This window comes from Lactuca serriola, chromosome 4, assembly GCF_051521515.1.
Source record: "Lactuca serriola cultivar US96UC23 chromosome 4, Lser_US96UC23_V15, whole genome shotgun sequence".
Classification (NCBI taxonomy): Eukaryota; Viridiplantae; Streptophyta; class Magnoliopsida; order Asterales; family Asteraceae; genus Lactuca; species Lactuca serriola.
Genome location: NC_136411.1, coordinates 97,172,417 through 97,197,180, shown reverse-complemented (window position 1 = coordinate 97,197,180; position 24,764 = coordinate 97,172,417). Strand labels below are relative to the sequence as shown.

Genomic DNA, 24,764 nt, shown 5'->3' with positions numbered 1-24,764 from the left:
CCCGATCTCCTAGTCCTTCACTTGATTTACACATACATGTGAACAAGGAATTAGTCTTAATTCTCAAAGATGAAATTTATCATTCATCACACAATACAAGTTGCATGATTCCAAGTTTCTATCAAACTAAAACTTGGGTGATGAGAATCTTTCCTTATTTTGTAAATCATGACACTACCACAAACGAAAGAATCAAATCCATTTTCCAATATTGCTATCAATGGAATCATATAAACAACAATTTTTCACAAACGCCATTGTAAGAAAACTAAAAATAAAAAAAACTTTTCTTTTGTTTAAAAATTTGTGGAAAACTTTTCCTTACAATGCAATTATAAATGAAAAACATGTTGTTATCTATTCCTCAACAATCTATCATGACTCTTAAGCAACTGCTCATCAAACCATGCGATCGAAATCCATCTCTTCGCGATCAGAATCAACTTACTCTTCTTTTAAGCTTCCTTTCTTTTCTTCGATTCTACAAAACATCAAAATGCGACCTAGTCACATCATGTAATAAGAATCTCCAAATAGGAACTTAATAGAGTTAGATAGTGGACTTTACCTGAAGCATAGTCAAATTCTTTTACTTTTACCTTCCTAGTGAACTTTCAGATAAATAGGGCAGCTTCCGCAACCAATGCTCCTTCTTTTGGCAATAGAAACATATGGACTCTTTGGTAATGGTACACGGGAGTATCTCAGACTTAGCCTTTCTCTTTACCATTGGGTCAAATGACTTGACCATGGCCGATTCCTTTCCATTAGGAAGATAAAGCTTTTCTGGACTTCTAATTTTACCATTGTTAATGTCCATGGAAGTTTGGGACGTAGATCTTCCAATCAAATTTTCTTTACCAGTGCTTCAAATCATTGTTGATTCGATAGCAACAAGCAAATAAGTAAGATCAATAAAGATCATGTCATGATCTGCCATCAAGGAGTGACTAAAGAACCCCGTCAACAACCAACTTCCTCGAGACTTCGACACCCAACTCTCTCATCTTGTCAATATGTGACTTCATCTTCAAGATGTGAGCACATATAGACATTGCTTACCAATAGGGATTGAGTGACCTTGAACTTTTCAAGAACTTGTGGGTTAGGGAGAATAATTGGAGGAGGTGGAGGAAGTGAAGTATGATTTCCGGTCCCATTAATGCACGGTAAAGGGATTAATCATTCACCTTGATCGCCATGTGGGATATCATCTTCATTAGGAAAGATTTATCCAAAAGGATAAGGAAGACCATAGTTGTCATAACTAAACATTTATGAGGGAGAAATTAAAGAAAGATGATTTAAGTCCTTAATATAACACCCAATATAAAATATTAAGGCTAGGACCCAACACAATATTTTATAACTTGGAAGAGGGATGCCGTAATCCAAGCTACAAAATATTTGAAGGTAGGTAAATGACGAGTTATCAATTTCCACCATGAAAAACGAAAATAAACTTTAGGTTTTAAATGAATTGAAATTCCTAGATCCTTTGAGATTCATTGAACTATTCAATGGCATGTTTAAATCTCGATTATTCCCTTCAAGTTTGTGACTGGGATGTCAAGGATCACAAATAAGGAGTGAATAACCATGCAAATTAGCTTGGTACACTTAATGTTACAACTACGTAATCAATGTGTCGGTTAACCACACACGCTCCATTGATCTATGATTAACATCAAGCTATCCTTTGCCACACATTGTCAGTCCCAGATTAGTGTGTCGGTTAACAACACATGCTCCACTAACGAATTAACAAGGTGCAAAGTTCAATTTCATGGGTAAGCACCAAATTCACATTTTCCTAAAGTAATTAAGATTGGGATTTTAATAAAGTTTAGTTACTTTATATTTATCATTATACTTTTACTGAAGGGAGAATTAATGTCATGTCCTACCCGTTCGGCTAACGACCCTCCACCAGTCAAGGAAGCGGTGGGTGAGAGTGGACACCCATTAAACAGCCATTTTATAGGCAGTAACCTTATACCTCCCCTTACAGACTGGCTTCGTGAATGAGGCCTACTAATGGTAAGACTGACTTTGTTCTTATACATATATATATATATATATATATATATATATATATATATATATATATAAATTTTAATATTATAATAGTATAAGGGTTGAATTTTAACTTTTAAAATTATAAGGGTTGGAATTAAAGTATATATGGGGGTAACTTTACAAATTCCAAAACTTGAGGGAAAGTTTTGAAAAATTCAAAAAACTTTTGGTTTCCATAACTTATGAGTTTAATATGGTTTTATGGAACACTTTCCAAGTTCCATAACTTGAGGACAAGTTATGGAAGACATAAAACTATTTTATGATGACATTTAAAAACAAGACCTTTCATTTTTCATACCCCATGAACTTTAAATGAATCTTTTTTAAAAAAAAAACTCTTCATTTTCCATAACTTGAGGACAAGTTATGGAGTTTATAAAAACCATTAAAATCAATTATTCCAATTAACACAATAATCAAATAATTTTTCTATGATCTAGATCAAACTCATAAGTGAAGATAATTCACATCAACAATTTTCAAGAAATTAGCTAATCATATAAACTAATACAAATCTTGAAACTTTGACAATTATCCATTATTTGGGTTGAATTTTAACTTTTAAAATTCTAAGGGTTGGAATTAAAGTATACATGGGGGTAAATTTACAAATTCCAAAACTTGAGGGAAAGTTTTGAACAATTCAAAAACTTTTGGTTTCCATAACTTATGAGTTTAATATGGTTTTATGGAAGACTTTTCAAGTTCCATAACTTAAAGACAAGTTATGGAAGACATAAAACTATTTTATGATGACATTTAAAAACAAGACCTTTCATTTTTCATAACCTATGAACTTTAAATGCATCTTTTTTTTAAAAACTCTTCATTTTCCATAACTTGAGGACAAGTTATGGAGCTCATAAAAACCATTAAGATCAATTATTACAACTAACAGAATAATCAAATAATTTTTATATGATCTAGATCAAACTCATAAGTAAAGATAATTCACATCAATAATTTTCAAGAAATTAGCTAATCATATAAACTAATACAAATCTTGAAACTTTGAACATAATTAAGTATTCTGGAAGTTGATTCCAAACATGCAAAATTGAAACACGATATTTTGAATTAACAAGATTTTGATTAAAAACTCTTTATTAAGACTCTTAAAAATAAATCAAAAATTGTTACAATTCATAATGTAAAATGCTTCATAAAACCTCAAACTAACAACTAAATTATTGCATCAAAGCACTATCTAGTCTCATGCCAATGGTTCAAGCATGACCATCATGTTTTTCTCTTGATAATGGTTTTGTGAATGGATCAACATGATTCTCCATAGATGATAACTGCCTCATGATGATTTCACCATCTTCTACACGACGTTGGATATAATTAAACTTCCTTTGAATATGTCACACCCCCAAACCAGAACGGTGGAAATGTTCGGGGGCGGAGGACATCATGTCAAGTACCATAACAATGAATAGTAAAGAAAGTACACACCACGATAAAATAAATATATTTGGAAAGTTTACATGATTGTATGCGTTACATGTTTGCAAAAGATATGAAATACAATATGGTGATCCAAAATATGTTACTAACGCCAGCGCGTTAGTCTTCAAAAGTAGTTGCTACCTGGTTTGGCGGTTTCCTGAGAATACAAGTTATTTCAAAGAAAAGGTGTCAACAATAAAGTTGGTGAGCTCATAAGTAGTGGTTTGAAAAAATGAATGCCATTCGAAAGTTTGTGTATGTTTTCCAGAAAATCCCTTATTTTCTATTAAATGTATGAGATGAGTATGAAAGATCGTTGTATAAACTGTATGTATTTGAAACAGGAAAATCCCTTATTTTCCTAAAAGTGAAATGTAGTCTCAAATGACCAAGACTGTAAGTTGTAAGCAACTATGCCATGCTTAAAAGAATGATGTATAATCTTATTATAAAACAAAACTATAAGAAAATCGTATTTGTAAATGAAAAGTGACTGTAATAGTCACTTTCCCCGTGAAAACATAATACAATAATAATTGTCTATCCAGTGAGTTTTTATAACCGTACTATCATAGTTTGCCTGTAGCGACGTTCTTCAGGCATCGAAATGAGATGACATTTGTCACCCCGGGGACTGTAGCTAGCAGTCAGGGTGCGGGATCAGTAGTCCCGTATAAACAGGACATCTAGCAATACCTTACTAAGTATAATGAAGATGAATGTCTCATAGATTCTCAATTAAGTCCCGTATTAAAATGAATAATGTTGTTTCTGAAATGATTATCCTTTTTCACAATGTTAACAAAGGCATAATAAAAGTGGATGTTCTTGTATGTATAAAAGTGGTATACTGAAAAATAGTTACCCTTAATATGATGCAAATGTATAAATAAGCTTATAGTATTTATAATCATGTTTTATTCCGAGAGGGTAAAGTAAGGTAAGATGTTATACATGTTAACAGATCCATATGATAGTTATTAAAAACAATCTGAAATGTATAACGAAAAATAGATGTTTTCACACAAGATTAACCGTGTGTTTACTTGTATTCTCCCCCGTAAGGTGTTAAAAGCATTTAAAAAGTATTTAAAAGCGTATAAATGGGGGTATGAACTCACTAGGTAGTTTGAAGAACGTGAGACAAAAATCGAGCAGAACTTCGACTTGTGAAAGTTGATTTCTCAATATTCTCGGGAATCTCGGGAGCGTAAAACTTCCTTCCATGTTGAATGGGTAGATGCTCTTTCTTGGCATCTTGAATTTTGAACCTTTTCAAAACCTTATCTAAGTACATGCTTTAGCTTCAACCAATTAAACGTTTAGTTCTATCTCTATAGATTCTAATGCCTAATATATAATGTGTCTCTCTTAGATCCTTCATAGTGATAGATTTTCCAAGCTAACTTTTAACACTTTGTAAGGTTGGAACATCGTTTCCTATAAGGAGTGTGTCATAAAAATACAACACTAGGAAGACCACTTTACTCCCACTGAATTTGACTTATACAAAGAGCTCATCCTCACTTCTAGAAAATCCAAATTCTTGGACCTTTCATGAAAGTAAGTATTCCGTCTATAAGATTCTTCTTTGAGTCCATAAATAGACCTTTCAAGCTAGCACACTCTATTATGATATTTCGTATCAATGAAGCCCTCAGGTTATTCCATGTGAACATCTTCTGCCAATTTCCTAATAAGGATATCAGTCTTCACATCCATTTGTCATATTTCATAATCATAGAAAGCAGATATAGCAAGCAGTATTCTAATAGATTTAATCTTGGTCTCTTGTGAGAAGGTTTCCTCATAATAAATTCAATGAGTTTTAGTATAACCCATTACAACTAATCTAGCTTTATAACTATGCACATTCTCATCCATGTCAGTCTTTTTCTTAAAGATTCACTTGCATCCAACAGTTTTGATACTAGGTGTAGGATCAACAAAATTCCATACTTGGTTATCATACATGGATTAAATTCCAATTTCTATACTCTCTTTCTATTTAGCATCATCAATGCATGTCATCGCTTCCTTATAGCAAGATAGTTCATCTAGGTTGACTAGTGTACGATCAATAATCAGAACCTATCTTTCATTTTCTATTTGCAAAGCATAAAACTCAAGAGGGAGTAAAACCCTATCAGTTCTACAAATTAGAGGAGTTTGAATTATGTGATTTTGCTCAAAAGATTGATTCAACCTCTTGATGAGTTCCAGTTTCAACTATTGGTCCTTCTTTGTTTAACTCTTGAATTTCATCAAGAGTTAGACATGAGAAATCTTTTTTCTCAGAGGCATTATAGAAAAGATATTGAAAAGACATTTATGGTTACCAAACGAAGTAACACTTTTCTGATCTTGGTTCTAGTTTATCAATCTCCTCGCGAAGAACACAAACTTTGTAACCCCATATTTTTTAAATGTGAAAAGACTAGTAGGTTTCCTATTCCACATTTTGGAAGGTGTTGTAATGACTTTCTTATTTAGCATGAGATTTAAGATATTAGTGGTTGTCTCAAAAGTGTAACCCCCGTAAAATTATTGGAGGACTAGCTCAATTCATCATTAGGTGTAGTCCCTCGGTTATCCATGAATCAGGTTCAACTCTCCAGTCTTTACTGTTCTACTTTCCTTTAGTCCCTACAAATCCAAGCAAATGTGAGTACCATATCTCGTATCAAGAATCTAAGAATTAGAAGTAGACATACTATGAATTTCAATCATAAAAATACATAACATGGTAGCTCCTTTAGCTTTGTTCTTCTTCACGTCCTCAAGGTATTTTGGGCAACTACACCTCCATTTCCTTTCTCTTGGAAATAGAAACAAATGGCCTCCTTTTGGTCGGTATTAGGTGCAATCTCATAATCAGCTTTTCTTTTAGTACCTTGATTGGGAGTACCAACATTGGCCTTACCTTTTCCATGAGAAAAGTTATTCTTTTTGTTCGCAGTGTTATACCTAATGGCCAATATAGGAGCAGTTGGGTTGGAGTTTTGTTCTTCATAATACTTGCTTCGATTGTTTTTACAATCCGATGAATCTCCATGAGGGTCTTTTTGAGATTTTTCATATTAATAGTTCATGAAAAACTGATGATATGAACTAGAAAGCGGGTTCAAGACCATGTCAATGGCCAACACCTTTGGAAATTCGACACCCAAGTTCCATAGTTGGTTAATGTACAACTTCAGGTTTTGAACGTGTCCACATACATAATTCCCATCTTGATATTTTCATGCCATCAAGGATTTGACGATTTTGAATCTTTCTTATCGATATTTCTATTTGAACATTCCATGAGATGCTCACTAATTTCAAAAACCCTATAGTTCTCAAAGCTCTGGTGACATGGGAGCAAACATGATGCAATCAACTTTAGTAGATTCTTCATCATGTTTGTTGTTAGCAGCTAGATCTTCCTGTGAAGTGTTATCATCCACAAAAGGGAGATCCATATCAAGGACATACTCTTTACCCTCGTACCTCAAGGAAATCTATAGATCATTAATCCGTTCCAAATAATTTTGACGAGTGAGTTTCTCTTTATGTTAGATCGAGATAAACAAAAAGTTTGAGTTAGGTGTGGGGGAGGAGGATGAGAAAGAAGAAGATTGGTGTCAGTCGACATCTAGAATATGAAGTGAAGTTAGCTAGTTCAAGTTTATGCTTAAAATAATTTTCATCCCTAAATAAATTATTAACAAGGCTAGGACCCATATTTCACTTTGAAATGTGGAAAGGGATGTCGTAAACACACAACAAGGTTATTTAGGTAGGCAAAGTAACTTGCTAGTTTCAAACGTTTGAAACTCCAAGCTCAATTGAGATTCATTGACATTGAATGACATGTTAATGTCGATTTTCATTCATCTCAAATTTAATGTGGGGATGTCGTAGATTATTAAATAAATGGTGAATCAACCATGCAAAACCACTTGAACCTTGACACAAAGTTATTCTCATATTGACATGTCGGTTAGCCACACATGCACCATCAACAAAATAATTCCACGATCAACATATCATTTAAAATTATATTATTAAAAATGATTTTTCGGTTAACCACACACACCCCATCATTAGAATATAACCAAAATGTGCATTTTCATAGGAAGCACACGAGTCACATTTTTTAATTATATAAAAGGGGAATATTTTGTTTTATTACTTGATTAATACTTTTTTGAAAGACAAAATCCAATATAAACCCTTTTAATAACTCCACTCTCAAAATAATATAGACGGTGAAGGAGGAAAGCGCGAAGCATAATTAAACCCGGCGTCATTAGGAATAAAAACACCTCCTTAAACCGAGTATTAGAGCGGATGAGCCTAGTCTTGATTCAAAGATAATGTCTTTTATTATTAACATGTGAGGAAACATGTGGTATTAATGTTTTACATATAATAAATAATACCATATAATAAATATAAGCTTAAAAAAATTATGTTCTTGAATTTTCTAATTTAATTCTCTTATTAAATAAAGTTGAAGATAAACATTCAAATTTTAATTGTAGTTTAAGTAATATTCAAATTTAATTACTTAATATTCAAATTAACTACAATTAAAAAATATTCCAAATTAATTACCAAATTTGAATATTAAGATTTAAACAATTAAGATAATGTCTTAAAATAGAATGTGATCCATACATTCTCGAAATTAGTCAAAAATCCTGAAATTCGGGTAGGTGCGTCGCGCTTTACAGAAAGTGTGCCACACCCAGTGATTACAGGTTTCTTTCATTTTTTTTGTTTTTCACAAAGTTTTGTACCATAACTAAAACAATTAGTCTCTCATAACACTAATAATAGGGATGGTTGACATCAAGTAAACATTACATAGGTAGCGAAAAAATTAAAATTGATATAACAAAGTGCACATGCAACCTAAGGATCTATGTTTTATTATTATAGCACCCTACTTTGAAAAAACGACACAGAGTGATGTTTACCAACCTCTTTATGAATTCATTATGAACCCGTATGTATTAGATTAGTTGTAAGATGAAGGATCCAAAGGAGAATCCCTTTAATGGAATCTGACCCATAACACCAAAAGCAAAAAGGAATTAAAGAAATCTAAGGTTTAATCGAAATCTCCAAAATGCTAAGGGAGAGTGTGTGATTTTTGTCCAAGGGAAGTGAGAGAAGGGGAAACGATTTCTAGAGGGATTGATTAGCTTCTAGGGATTAACCCTAACAGTCTATTTATAGGCAGACAATGAGTATTCGAAAAGGATACAAACTCTAAGGTTCTATCCTAATCCTTTCTTTATTTCAAACTTGCCATATCCCTATCATAGGTATATGCCAAAATCGTCAATACCCTCTTTACGGGGGGTTCTAGAATATTCCAGTTAACGCATTGGACTAATTAATATTCAAATTCCTTAATTAACTAAATCCATTTAATTAATTTATCAAATAATTTCTAATTAATTTATTAATTTCTTAAAAACTTAATACATTATTAATCTTCATTTCCTTATGCTATTTGGGTCACAAGGCGAATCCAAAAGGACCCTACTATTATTAGAAATGTTACCAAAATAGTTAATGACCTTGAACATCATTTCTAACAAGAATGTGATACATGAATTGTAATCTTGTAAGTGATTATGTATGCATGATTGGATATTAAAGGTATCTTATTGAATACCTATATACTAAAAAATGAAGATAGAGTATGATTATATGTGTTATAATCATATGAATAAATATGTATGTATGGGTAGATGTTAGTGGTGTTGTGTTATATACCTAATATATATTAATGTAGATAGAATGTGATTGACTAGATTTAAATGGTATTATGTTGACTACCCATAAGATGTTAGATGGACATAAATTATGATTATATGTTTATAATCATGTAAATAAGCATGTATGATTGTTTTAGAGTATGTATGTGTGGTTGAAGATAGAGTATGTTCGTATGGTTAAGATAGAGTATGTATGTGTGATTAGATATTGATGGTATTGTGTTAGATAACCATCATAAATTAGATGAAGATAGAGTATGGAAGTATGGTAAGATGTTAAGAATAAGATTAGGATTCCTTCGAGAATGAGATAGATGATTCCTTCGGGAATAAAAATAGATCATTTCTTCGGGAATGAGATGACAATTCATTCGGGAATACAGATAGTTGATTCCTGCAGGACATATATTTGTGTTGTTAGATAAGATTGAGAAACATTTTGTGAGCGGAATAAAGTAAGAAGTTTCTTTATAGAAACTTGATATAATCCATGAGGGATTAAGTGTAGAGGATCTGTAAGGGATCATTGTAATCTGCAAGGGATTTAATAAGAGTGAAGTTGTAAAAGGATTCGTGTGGGATCAAAGTGATGAAACTTAGTCCGAATGGTTGTACTACAGTAGATTAGATTTATGATGTTCTCCTATATGATAGATGAAGCTATCATAGACAATTATACCAGTTGGGTCTGAATGAGAATAGATAGGAAGAAGGCAAGAAGAGATGTGTAATGTCCCAAAAATAAGACCAAAAAATTTCATTTTATATTAATAAAACCAATATTCCAAAAACGTTATCATAAGAATCCAGATAAAACAAATGTGTCAAACATCACATCATATCAAAGTAAGTTAAGAAAATGCAGAACAGGGTGGTGTGTGCTCTGCAATCATCCCGAGCTCTTCCTTTTGGAAATAGAAGTACCTGGAACACAAACTAAAAACTGTAAGCACAAAGCTTAGTGAGTCCCCAAAATACCACATAATAATCATACAAATGGGCCTAGCCCTGGGGTTCATTCCAACCCAAAAAGAAAGTATGGGCCCTGCCCCGGGGTATATTTCAACCTGAACATATCACGTCACCCACACCCAATTAGGAAATGATTCGTGACAGGGCGTTACAAGATGGGAGAAAATATGAGATGGGACTAGGGGTGAAAACGAGCCGAGCCGAGCCCGAGCCTGTCTAGGCTCGGGTCAGGCTCGTTTAAGTTATATGAGGCTCGAGCTCGAGCATGGCTCAATTCGAGCTTTGTCGTACTGACCTCAGCTCAAGCTCGTAAAGAGTTATACAAGCTTGGTTCGAGCTCGGGCTCGACTTGTTTTTTATCTGACGTGCCCAAGTAAGCTTAATCTCGGCTCGAGCTCGTTAAGAAGCTTGTTTACTAATACCCTAAATCCATAATTCTCCAAATATATTTTTATTTTAATGTATATATAAAATAATAAATTATATTATATACAGGCTCGTTTAGGCTTGCAGGCCTAATCAAGCTTAATGACATAGGCTTGAGCTCGAGATTGTTTAATAAAGAGCTTAATATTAAGCTCGAGCTCGGCTCGGGCTTGTTTAAAATCGATTTCGAGTCGAGCTTTTAACGATCCGATCCCGAGTAACTCGCGAGTAGCTTGGCTCATTTGCACCCCTAGATGGGACGAAGAGTGAGGAGAAAGAATGACCTAGATTGAGAAGAGAGTAATATGTGAGAGAGAAGGGCATAAGAAGATATATAGATATAGTAAAACAAGAGGAAAGATATGAGGTGTGAAGAAGGAATAAGAGTAGCCGGGAAGAGGCTGAGATAGAGTACGAATAGAGTTTGCGATGAGTATCAAAAGAAATGAGAAGGCGTGATGTGAGATATATTAAGAGAAATCAAAGAAATAACAAGAGTAGTAGAGTATGAATACATGAAAACAAATTAAAGTATAACTCACCAGACCTGTGGTCTGATTTTATAGATTATTTCATGTGTTGCAGGTGTAGGTGACAGTCATTGTACAAGAGGATGTAGGACTTAAGAGCATAAGGATTTGGACTAGAAGTAGTTTTTATATTTGGTGTACCTTGTTTGTTTAAATTATGTTTATGACTTTATTGTAAACTCGTAATAGCCTGGGATGTAAAGTGTTTTTGAGTTATAGAATTTCACATTTGTTTATAAAACTCTGAAAATCCCTAGATAATTAGATGACAAAATTTTGGGTCTTTACATGCCATGTCAATAATGAGTAAAAATTATGCCATGAAATTAATTCAAAGATCCCAAGTCAAACATTGAAAACTCTTAACTAAGAATAGTCATAAGTTGATGAAGTAGAATAGTAGATGAGGCACTTAACACAATTTCATCAACAAAGAGAATGAGATAATTTTTATGAGTACCTTGGTGATATATGGACATAAAAGAATTTGGTTGAGTGTGAGAGAAACCATAATGCGTAACGTACAGAGAAAATTGGTGAAACCATGCTTGAGGTGACTGCTTTAAACCATAGAGAGACTTATAAAGAAGATACGTGATATGGGTGATGATAGTCTCAAAATTTGGTTTGTTAATGCATGTAAACAGTCTCCTAAAGATGAATATGAAGGAAAGCGTTCTTTACATCTAACTGATAAACTCCTAAGGATGAGATATGACAAGTCTAAGAGAAATTTGTATGGTGGTTGGTTTGATAATTGGATTGAAAGTCTCATCACAATCAACAACTAGTCGTTGGTTATGACCGTTAGCAACAAGACGAGCGTTATATCGAGCTAAGGATCCATATGCATTAAGTTTCTTCTTAAACAACCAATTACATTTAACAATATTAATATTTGGGGGCCAAGGTACAAAAACCTAAGTACCGTTAGAAATAAGTGCATTATATTCATCCTGCATAGTTTTAAACCAGTTAGGATCTCGAAAGTCATGAGAGTATTTTCGACGAACTAAAGAAGTGGTGTTAGTGTGAAGATTTAGTTTTTGAATGTGTTTAGAGATAAGTATCCATGGGGTGAATGCGGATTGGAGCGAAAGTAGGAAGAACAACCATAGAGGTTCTTGAAGTCGTACAGGTGGTAACCGTCTTGAAAGTAGGGGTTGTCGGAGTGGATGGGGAGATCGGAGGCTCATGAACCGAAGACAAATGATAAAAGATATCAGGAATAAAAGGAAGATGGGTGTGATCGAATGGGTTTGGAAATGATCGAAAAGGATCATTGAAGATATTGTGATCATCAACATCAAGGAATTCATAGTTAGGGAATGGGTTTCGTGTCGTGGAACAAAAGGGGAAAATGGATTCGTCAAAAGTAACATCACGAGAAATGATGATCGTTTTGGTAGGGAGATCAAGGAAACGAAAAAAAAATTGTGGTTTGATCGGTAACCAAGAAAGATGCATTGAGTTGATCGCGGGGAAGGTTTGTTAGTATTATTAAGGTGGTGGTAGATAAGACATCTAAAGCCTCAAAAATAAGAGTATGATAGGTAACTATTAAAGATTTGGGGAAACATAGTGTTGTTTTGAAGGGTGATGGATGATAGAATGCTTAGAATATGTGTCACCATATGAAGGGCTTTTACCCAATATGTTGGTGGAAGATGGCTTAAAATAAAAGATTATGAATGGTGTTATTGATCGTACAAAGAATTCTTTTGAATTTTTCGTTTTGTTGAGAGGTATAAGGACATGAAATATGCATATGAATATCATTTGAGTCACAAAAATGATGAATTTCGGTATTGTAATACGCCCCCATTGTCATATTGGAAAGTTTTAGTGGTGGTTTGGAATTGAGTTTTAATATGCGCATTTAATTAAGTGAAGAAATTTGGGGGAAAAAATTAGATTTTTGTCTAAGAGGATACATCCACACAACAATGCAAAAATTAATAAAAAAAATAATATAATATTTTATTCCACTATAACTTTACAAAGGTGAGAACAAAATGTCTAAATGAACAATTTCAAAATGAGACAAAACAATCTTTTAGGCAGAGCAAATGATGATCATAACATGGAATGTTTTTTATTATTAAATGAAGTAGAACTACAAATTAAATGTTGAAAAATATCTTCCAGAGGTGGCCGAGTCTATGATGCCACGTGGATGAGCTGATGGATGCAAAGGCTTTAGGTGTGGGGATGATTACGGGGTACAAATCACAAGTACTTTCACTTATATCGAGGTTATTGGCCAAGGGCACCAAACCTAACCTCCAGCATTACTGAAGTCTTGAGGAGGATCTCCAACGTCGGAAAAAGAGCTTTATATCGAGACAACGATTTATGTGTTCCATCTGTTGCACTTCGAGGAAGAAAGACCTCGTTTCCACGAAGGTTACAAGATGACACTTATGACAAATCATAATTGTAACGTAGTCGAACTTTGTAGAGAGACCGCTGAGTAAATAGGTCACTATGTCTTCCTCCGGTTATCAAGAAGATCAGTGATGGACTTTATTCAAGTAAAATATTCTATGACGGATTTCGGAGCTCGTTGTCGTGCTGAATCACGTTTGCATCTTTGGTTGTCAAGAAAGATATCTTCAAGACTCTTCCAAATTTGAATTCCAGGGGGACAAGGTTCCATAAAGCCATGACTTCATAATTGAATTGGTTATATTCCATTCGTTATCATTAGGTTTATCGTTGGAGTCAACAAGATGATCGAATATCCCGTACTTGATGCAATGTGTGAGAAGCAATTCCCTCCAATCAGCATAGTTCATACAGCTGAGATCAAGAGTTAATGGAACGACCGATTTGATATTCTTAATGTTGTATGGCTTTTCAGCTGGAGTAGCCTTTGAATGAGGTTAGAATGGAAGAGGATAAAGAAGAAGAAGAAGAAGAAGAAGAAGAAGGAAGGAAGGAAGAAGGGAAGGGTATCAAGCAGAAGGTGTTGAAGGAGTCAAAAGGTCGATGGTTAGGGCTAGGATTATAGCATGTGCTATGATACCATGTGTCGATCATATTTTCCTATAAACCAAATTAGCATTACACATAGGAATAATTTAATGCAACATACATGGCCATGGGCCGAATTATAAAACTACCCACAAGGAGCTATACATGTGAGCTTTAACACACAAATATAATACAACACCAATAAGTTAAAAAATAACTAAGTGTCGGCTAACAATTCTAAATTGTAACTAAACAAAACAGATAAAATAAACTAAAGAAAGGTATGCAGTCATATTTACAGACCAATCTCATAAAATATGGAAACCTTTTATATATATATATATATATATATATATATATATATATATATATATATATATATATATATAGGTGGGTTCAATTGAGAAAATAAAAAAGATTAAGAATGGGGGAATCATTCTCAGCCACTCATTTAATCTAAGCATAAAAAGACACGGTGGCAAACTTGTAAATATGATATAATAGCCTTCAATCACAAATACGTAAGTGTAGAAAATTAGATAACAGTTGAAATTCATTCTAATCGATCGTTATCATCCAAATTTCTCCTCCAACCTTCAACAATCATCCAGATTTCTTCAATTAAATCATCGATCAACGTCATCCTGTGTTAATCAATCATCGATCTTCGTCTATAACACGTTTATCAACATCATTCAACAGTTGACAACAAAAATTCGTTTTTTGCTCTTTCAATCCAACCTTCAATTCTCCTTGAATACGAGCATATCTTCAACATCTATGATTAATTATACTTCCAGCATCATTAGATCAACATCATCGATAATCAACAAAAAATTCAATTTGTATCATTCATTCAACATCGATCATCAAATAAAACATCGAAATTAAGGTTAGAAAAAGATCAAATCATTTTTTGTTTGAAAATTTTCAGATATTTCTCTACCAATCTACTATTTTGTAAGATTTAAATAGTCAAAGTATCATATTTATCGTATTTTTAAAAAAGTTAACTTGTATGCACTCCAACTGTTTGATGAAATGCATAAACTAAATTACCACGTTATATTCATATATGAATATGTTTTCTCACCTGAATCAATATGTGATTATTAAAACACAAAACAAATATGCAAGTCTGTATGATATTCATATGTGAATAACATATAAAATTTATATATATTTCTGAAAACACCTTCTAATATTCATATATGAATATATTGTGCAATATTCACATATGAATATACCAACTATTATTCATAAGTGAATATACGATCTAATATTCACAAGTGAATATACTATGTACTATTCTCATGTGATATACCATGTAATACTAGATAATATTCACATATGAAAATACCATCTAACATTCACAAGTGAATATACTATGTAATATTCTAATATTTAAATATAAATATACTATGTTTAGTATATGCTATATTCATATATGAATGATACTTAAATTGTAAAAAAATTAATCATAGTTTTTATTCATAAGTGAATAACGAATCTACTATAGTAAAACCTGATTCATTTTTATTCACTTATGAATAACGATAGCTGACAATATAAAAAGAAAATAATTTTTTTATTTTATCTTAAAACTATATCAATATGGATGTCTATTTGTAGAGAATAAAAAATCATGAATTTTGGTATATTTAAAATCATTTTTCGATAAAAATAGCTTCTTAAAAGTTAAAAAAAAAAAAAAAAAAAAAAAAAAAAAAAAAAAAAAACAAAACAAAAAAAAAAACAAAAAAAAAACTATGTTTTTTTTTATATATTAACGTAATGCTTAGCATAGTTTAAGGAAACATGTTTTGTATATATATATATATATATATGTGTGTGTGTGTGTGTGGAAAAGTTCAATAGAGAACCATAATTATGGGTTCTTCAAAAACCAAATCTTTTTTTTAATTTCTAGAGCTTATTCTTTATCAAAAAAAAATCTAAAAATATCTAAATTCATATATTAACATTATGAATGTGAAAAATATTTTTCGGAATCACAGTGTGAATCCAGACTCACGTTGTGAATTTTCGAAGATTCACATTAATTGTGAATTTGACTTAAAAAATATCGAATTTTATATCATTGGAAATAGGATAAAAAGTTATGAATTTCTGTATTTTTAGTTTTTTTTTTTTTTGATAAAAAATAAGTTATAAAAGTTGAAAAAAAGATTGGTTCCTTGGTTCCTTGGTTAATTATGGTTCTCTATTGAACCTCACCATATATATATATATATATATATATATATATATATATATATATATATATATATATATATATATATATATATACATATATATACATACTACTTTATAACCCGTGAAATCACGGCTACAAAATTAATTAAACTATAATAGTTAGAACACAAAATTATTAATCAATTATAATCGTTAATTTAAATAAATATGTGAAATTATATCACCTTATAATTTGTAGTAACTTTATTTTAATTTTTATTCCATTGTTATTAATTTATTGTAATTAAAGTGAAAATTTTAAAATTTGAAATAGATAATTAATAGGTTGACAAGTGGCATGCATTAAATAATAGATTTAATAGGGTGACACATGGCAAAAAAAGAATAAAATGTGTATTAATTAGGAGGCCTAATATGATGACACATGTCAAAAGAAGATTAAAACTATTCTTTTATTAGAATAGGGATATATATATATATATATATATATATATATATATATATATATATATAGTTTTATTCTCCTCTTGACATGTGTAATCTTATTAAGCCTTCTAATTAATGCATATTTTATTTTCCTTTTGATATTTGTCATCATATTATATCTTCTAATTAATACATGACATTTGTAAACCTATTTATTCTTCATTTCAAATTTCAAAATTTAAAATTTTCACTCTAATTACATTAAATTAATAATATTAGAATAAAGATTAAAATAAACTTAATACAAATTATAAAGTGATATAATTTCACATATTTATTTAAATCAAAGATTAAAATTTATATAACTAAAAAAATCTCTTAATTAATAATTTATTTAAAATAACTTATTAATAATTTTTAGTTTTTATTTTAAAAGTTTAATTAATTGTATAACAGTGATTCCCACGGGTTATATATATATATATATATATATATATATATATATATATATATATATATATATATATATATATATATATATGCAAAAAAAAGGAAAAAAAAATAAACTGAACTTGTTACTGTGCAAATATTATTTAGTACACGGTGTGACGGTGAGAGGTTTTATAAAACCGAGAGACCATTTATAATATGGTCTAACATCTGTAACAACTTTGGGCCTAAAGTGCTCAGAGTGGAGTGGAGAGTCCAAACAAAAACACTAGTAATACTAGTCTATTAAATTAGTCCATTGAGCCAACAATTTTTTACTGGATAATTTGCAATGGTGGTTTTTTTAAGGAAATTAATTTATTAAGGTAATTAATTTTTCGGTTTTTTATATCTGGATAATTTTTCTTTTGTATATATTTAGGTAACGAACTTTTACCTAGGTGTTCACATATGATCATTATGACCGACTGTAACAGGTTACATCCGGTTATAATGGTAATATGTGAACACTTTTAAAAAGTTCGTTACCTAGATGTGAACAAACCAAAAAGATAACAATAAATTACACGAATGGTCCCTGTCGTTTGGGGTAATTTGTGCATTTGGTACCTAACTTATTTTTTAACTCGGATGATCCATATTATATATTTTTGTTGTATGTTTGGTCTTGTTAATTTATTTTTTAATTAACTTTCTTATTTATGTATTTATTTTTTGTATATTTAAAAATTTTAATAGACCTTACATATCTATATCTCATTACGCTAAACCTGAAACCATATTTGAAAATTTTAATTTAGGTCCCACCGGTTACCATCTCATCTCTCATTTTTCTCAACTTCAATTTCTTTTCCATCTTTAGTGACATCGACGTCTTCATCATCCTTTCTTTTTTTGGTCATTCAACTTTGTAAACCAACACCACAACCCAATGTCTCTTCATCGAATTTTCCACCACCACAACCCAATGCATCACAATCCATGCAGGATAAGAAAATTTATACCAGAAAAAAAAAATTGGAGAACCATAACTTGAAATGCAAATCAAAACATGAAAATTCTATTAACAACAATCAAAGTTTTAACTCATCAAACGATAATATATATATATATATATATATATATATATATATATTATTGGTCTCCATTTCTGATACTTTTAGTCTCTAATAAATTTAAATTTTTATATTTAATATCTTAAACAATAAAATTCTATAAACCTACGATATGTTTTTTTCCATGTCAAATCTAGAGTTTTTTTAATAGCATATTTTAAAAAGATATTTACCAAAATGGTGTGGTTTTAAAAATATTTACCGTTTAGATTAAATTTTATACCAAATCAAGATTAGAAGGTAAAATAAAAAAGAAAAAAAATTGACTTATCAAGCTAATTAACTTTTCGATTTGTACACATCTTAGGTAATTATTTTTTTGTACACATTTAGGTAACGAATTTTTTGGAAGTGTTCACATATGACCATTATGATCAGATATAATCTGCTACAGCCACTCATAATGGTCATATAGAAACACTTCCAAAAAAAAATTATCTAGATATATACAAAAAAAAATAGTTAACTAAATATGGACAAACCAAAAAGCTAATTACCTTAATAAGTCAATCTCAATTACTTTTTATAATTAAGGTCACATCACATCGTACACGGTGACACCAACCGGCAGGAGCCAACATTTTTGTCAACATTTTGCAATTAAGTTCTAAATGGTTATAGAATATAAAATCTTAAAATACATATATTATACACAATAAAATGGTATTTTAAAATTTTTATATTTGGTTAATAATAACAAATCACCCACAAGTTTCAAGAAATTATTATTACAGTAAGTAATATAGAAGAATATATTAAAACGCTGCTTTGCAAATCATCCATGTATATTCATGTCATCATTTAAGTGTACAAAACAATATACAGGGAACACGTTACACATATATATATATATATATATATATATATATATATATATATATATATATATATATATATATATGCCGTGTAATCATTTTATAATTTGTATTAATTTTATTTTAAATTTTATTCTATTGTTATTAATTTAATATAATTAGATGAGAAATTTAAAATTTAAAATTTGAAATACGAAGTCAATAGGTTGACAAGTGACATGCATTAACTAGGAGATTTAATAAGATGACAAATGGTAAAACGAGAATAAAATATGCATTAATTAGGATATTTAATAGGATGACACATGTCAAAAGAAGAATAAAACTGTTCTTTTATTAATATATATATATATATATATATATATATATATATATATATATATATATATGAGAGAGAGAGAGAGAGAGAGAAAGAGAGAGAAAGAGGAAAGATGAATAAAAAATATATAATTAGGGTTAATTGATGACATCCAATAAGGCTATCCAGAGTAGGTGTCAACCCACACGTGAGTTTCCTATGTGGCATACATGCGGCACACTAACTCACCGGTGAACACCGCCCCATGGACTAGTGGTTTGACTATGGAGTGGGATGTAGTTTTTGAGAAGATGGAAGAAGACGCACATTTTGATTGGTTCTTTTATATTTCCCTCACATTTTCTCTCCTCTCTCATCCTTTTTGCCTCTTCACTACCAACTCACCGGTGAATACCATTTCCACAACCTAGTGGGTTGGTTGTGGAATGATAAAACACCTATGTGACACTGAGTTGGCTGGTGGTTTGGCTGTGACCACTCCCCACAACCTAAAAGCAGGATATGTGTCCTTTTAGAGTAAATTACACGAATGGTCCTTATGGTTTGCGATAATTTTCATGTTAAGTCCCAAAATAAAAATTATAAACCCACTTATGCAAAACTTAATCCACCGTCACAAACACCAAAGTTTCAACTTCCAAAAACATTTTTTGTGATCAAACATGATTATCAACGTAAAATCATTATGTTCTTCATCTGTTTATCACTATTATGCTAGAAATTAATTTTAGTGCACTAAATTGAATCACCAAGTCAATTTAAATGTGTAAATTCCAAATTCATATACAATTTCGACTTTTTCAATGACTCATTGTCAGAAGCCACCGCTTCCACCACCACAATTTTTGCCAGAAACCACTAAATATAAACATCAAATTGAATAATAGCCAAAGATTTCCGATTGAAATTCACTAAATAAAAATTGTATTGTTCTTCACCAATGTGTCTTACCAAGCACACGAATGAGTAATTTTGATATAACGCACAAATTAGAATCAAATAACACCAATTTGTCAAGAATTCTCCAATACACAACCCAATTCACGAATCATTTCATCAATATCAACCATTGATATTATGACAACCCAATATTTCAAGTCCATGTAATGACCTAAGTCATGTATTGTAATCTATTTTGAATTAATAAATATATAAAATAGTGTCAGAAATGAAATGTTCAAAAGTCTCAGTTGGGATACATAAAATGATAGTTATCGTGTCAAGGTTTTCAAAAATATAAAGAACACTCAAATCCGAGTTATAAAAAAGAAGTTATGACCAATCAAAGATCCGTGTCAAAACCAGGAAAACACCGTTAAGCATAAAATGCGAAATTCCAATAAAATTCTTTTTAGCCTTAGGTATCTAAATGAAAGTTGTAGATATCATTAAGCCGTAAACATACACAAAAAGAACGTCCAAAACTGACTTCGTATGAGGAAGTTATGATTTTTCGAAGTTTCGGATATAGCGGTAGACAGCTAAAAACTCCAAATAAAGATCGAGTGAATTTTAGCCGACGCAACCTAAACGAGAATTGAGGATCTTAACAATAGTAGTACAACGGTGAAAAGACAGACGTAAACAGACGTCGGATGAAGAAGTTACAGATTTTTAACGGATTTTTCCAGTCCCGGCCTATTAAAAATATAACATTAAAAATAAATTCAAAATTAGCCGACAAAGTCTAAACAAGAGTTGTATAGTATATTCTCACCTTCATGTGCATATAAAGAACGTCAAAAACGGAGCTCGTACGCAAAAGTTACGAAACTTCAAAGATTGGGGCGCAAACTTCGAGGCTGGTCCGAAGGGAACGCCTCGCGTTCGGAGCCCAGAGCTAGTCCCATCCGCCTGTCAAGTCCGAAGTTCGTAACCCATGACGTGCGAGGGAATGCCCCGCGTTCAAGGCTGTGTCCAACACTATAAAAAGAGTGTGAAGGCTCCGGATTTTAATTGCTAATTTACCACATTTCTCCTCAAATTTCATACTTCTACCCTCTCGAGACTATCCCGAGATCCCGGTTTCATATCCAAACCCTGACGGAAGTTCGAAGCCCCAAGATTTCGGAGAAATCGACATCTTTCCGGTCGAAGTGCTGCCCGAGAAAAGTCTCGTTTTCTTCAAATCATCAAATTTACCTGGTGAGTTCATACCCCTATATTTTCACGTTTTTACTATATTTTAGGGGGAAAATACAAGTGAAACGCAAGAAAAACTTATGTTAAAATGCAAATCGTTACATACAGTTTCAAATGCTTTATCTACATTTTATGTATAAATGTTAAATAAGTAAAATAACGTTATTACAAATGTTTTACTTTACATGCAAAGTTGGTAACACACTAATGTTTATCATTCAAATGAAACACACTTTTGAAAAACTATAATAGATATTGTTATGAGATATTCATGATATTTTACACTCTATGAACACTATAGAGAGAAAATACTTACATTTACAAGAAAAATGGACTTTTCATACGTATATCTATTTGATACAAACTTTTGTGAGACATTTAACTTCACGTACTTTCAAGTATGCATTTCAAGTCCCGTGTTATAAACCATAATCTCCTATAGGGAGAGCGTGATACTTGCGTATAGATCTATACGGGATTGACAATCCCACACCTAAACTGTTAGCTACAGTTGGACCGGCGGGTCTGGGGTGACAAACGTCATATCATTCCAACACCTGAAGAACATGGTGACAGGCAGTCTGGGTCAATAGTACGGTTATAAAAGTCACATGAAGTATTAAAACATTTGATTTACGGGGCTATCAAATGCCTTAGTGATTATATATACATATATAAATCTACTTGCACTATTTTAGGTATGGAAAATACTTATGCATTCCGGTTTTTGGAACTTTTTAAAACTTCCATTCATTTATAGAAAATATTGGATATTCTAGAAACAAACCCGGTTACTTTATACAAAATGCATATGAACCCACCAACTTAATTATTGACACTTTTTTCAAAACTACTTTTATTTCTCATGAATTCAGTAATACAGGTAAATCGCAGCTTTTGGGGAAGGAACGCTAAGGCGTCAAATTTCAAACTTATTATATCATCATAATGTAATTTCTTTTGAAACATGTATTACAATCAACTATGTAACTTTTTAAATTATATTTATGATGGTTGTGTTTACTTTCTTTACTATTTACTCAACTGTTATGATACTACATGAAGTTATCCGCCCTCGAACGATTCTGTCATTCTGGTTTGGGGGTGTGACAGATATATCGATTCAAAATTTTCAAAATTATCGATCGTACCATTGATTTCATCAAATTCATTCATAGAGGACAAATCAAACTCCTTTTACTCAACAATAATTCATAATCAAAGATCACGATATGAAATAATCATGAACAAAATCATCAATTTAAATAGCTCACTACTACAAAAACACCCTTTAATGACACGCATTGCGTGTCATAAAAGCCACAGATGACACGCAACTGCGTGTCAAGGAAGGCCCTGTCATAAAGGAAGACGACACATATTTGTTTGTCGTAAGCTTACGACGCGCTCTTACGATACACAATGTGTGTCAACGAAGGCCCTGTCGTAAAGAAGACAACACACATTTGCGTGTCGTAACCTTACGATGCACATTTACGACTCGCATTGCGTATCATTAAAACCCCCTTCATAAAGAAAGACGACACACATTTTTACGTGTCATGATTTTAAATGTTTTAAAAATTATATATTTTTATAGATGTAGTAATTTTCAAATTAAATAACACATTAGAAGTCTCATAATACAAAATAAAATACAATAAACAAGAAAGATAATTCATTGCACTAATATATCGAATACAAATAATCATTCAAATAGTAAGTAAATGTAATACATTGCTAATATTGCACAATATTTATTATAGAAAAACAAAACATGTACAACCGGTTAGATCCCTTTAAATGCTTGATTTTCCATCAATTCCTCCTAATTATCTGCCCACTACCCCTGCAGTTTAATCAAGAAACATAATCAATCAAAAACTTCAACAATTAATTTATTTCCATGTTAAAGTTAATTCTTTTACAACTATCTGTTTAGAGATACAAAGAAAAAAGGTTAAAGGATGTAACACTCCGTTTATTAAATAAATAGACAAACAAATTAATGAATGAATAGTAGCCTTAAAATCAATAATAATTTAGCAAGGTGTTGGTTTCGAGGAGTTAACTGTCATCATTTTAGAAGTTAGGGGTTAAAAGGTAAAATCTGGATTCATTTTGTAAATATTTATGAAGACAGGGGCTCCATGGTAATTATTGGGACTTAAGTTGAAAAGAATGAGAGGAGGAGGTACTAAAAATGTTAGCATGGCTGAAGTTTGATCATTGGACCTAAATTGAAATGAATTTAGAATGTTGAGGGGTAAAAGGGTAAATTATGGATTCGTTTTGAAAGAAAAGGGGGAAGGATGGACCATTTCTATTATTATGGGATAAAGTTTATAGGGGATTAGGGTATATAACCCGTCACCACCCGTCCAACCCAAACCCTCATAAACTATCTCCAGCCGCCACCCTCCTTATACCTCCCACCCCCTCCGACCACCGCCACCATTCACCTCGTTCGTTCTCCGACCACTTAGCACCATCGAGCAACCCTTGTCACCAGTAACATCGAAGACCGACAAGAAATGAGAGTGAAGCTGCACCGGTTGGAGAATCCGAGGAGCAGTGGCGTCGTTAGGAGCCGCCATCTAGCACCACCGCTACTCCTACTGTTGAGATCAAACACCGGTCCAATGCCACCACGGTTGCCACCAGTGAAGCCGAGATAGCTAAAGACCAACGTCGTGGCAAGTGTTGCTGCCATTCCTGGAAGCACCTCGTCCCTTCTTCTGTTCTGCCATTATTTACGTCGCCAGAATCACGCAGTTACCGTCATCAGCAACACCACCGGTGCCGCTAAGCGTGTACGCTGCCACTGATGTAAGTCATTACTATTGCCACCGTTTGTGCCACTATAGTTGTCCGTCGTCGCCGCCTTGCGGCAATTTCGTTGTGACTGACACCCTCCGACCGTTGCACGCCACCAGGTGGGTGGTTGGTTTCATCCTCCGAGCAAAGGCGTGTATGTGTGTTTTATTCGGCCGAAAAACTAGGAAAAGCCACCACCACCACCGTGAGGTGGTGGCTGTCACCTTGTACCACCGCCGGCCACCACA

General features: G+C 32.1%; 1 pseudogene; it reads right to left on the bottom strand.

Annotated features, from left to right (window-relative positions):
- The window catches only part of LOC145098645 (serine/threonine-protein phosphatase PP2A-5 catalytic subunit-like), a 45,499-nt pseudogene extending 21,203 nt beyond the window's left edge, over window positions 1–24,296 (bottom strand).
- Between the last annotated feature and the right edge of the window lie 468 nt (window positions 24,297–24,764).